At 35.0% G+C, this 672-nt stretch overlaps 1 protein-coding gene across 1 annotated transcript in view; it reads right to left on the reverse strand.

Annotated features, from left to right (window-relative positions):
• LOC122061952 (ubiquitin carboxyl-terminal hydrolase 24-like) overlaps nt 1-672 on the reverse strand; it is an 8,222-nt gene that overhangs the window by 2,699 nt on the left and 4,851 nt on the right. The gene's annotated exons all lie outside the window — the stretch shown is intronic.

The following is a 672-nucleotide window of genomic DNA, read 5'->3' on the forward strand; positions in this document are numbered from 1 at the left end:
TTTTTTGGGGGGGGGGGGTTGGGAATGGTTAGAGGATGCTTAATTGACTGAAATATAGATTCCCATCAATTAAGTAATTTACACATTTGAAGGGGTCGAAACTCGCACCTAATAAAAATCTGATCATGGGGGTTTCAATTCATTCATATGATCATCGGAGTTGGATCACAAGATAAAAGCCCCAAATCCATAATGCTGATACGCTTCACCTAATTCAATGTAAAACTGACCTAATTCCTGGCGATTAGGGTTCTGAAGAATCAAACTGAGCTTAAATTCTTTTTCTGATTTATTCTTATATTAGATTAGATATTTTCCAAGATGGGGTTCTTTTCCTGTCATTGTAGCCAAGAAATTTATGTCAGGAAATTTTTAAAGATGGGTAAGAAACCCCAAACAAAAGGATGTCAAGACTGAAGAATGACTGAGTGAAGTTTACATTGGATAAGAACCATATATATTCAAATATAACTACCATTCATTCTTTCTGTTAGAAAGTCAAGACAATACTACAGTACAATAAATTGTAAAAGGTGCATCTGTAAATGGAATGGTGCTATGGTATACACTATACCACAACATACTCAACAAAGTCAGCAGAAGGACTATGGTATATAAAGCATACTCAACAAAGTCAGCAGAAGGACCACAATATATACTAATCATGATGCA

The sequence above is a fragment of the Macadamia integrifolia genome, chromosome 14 (genome assembly GCF_013358625.1).
Source record: "Macadamia integrifolia cultivar HAES 741 chromosome 14, SCU_Mint_v3, whole genome shotgun sequence".
Classification (NCBI taxonomy): Eukaryota; Viridiplantae; Streptophyta; class Magnoliopsida; order Proteales; family Proteaceae; genus Macadamia; species Macadamia integrifolia.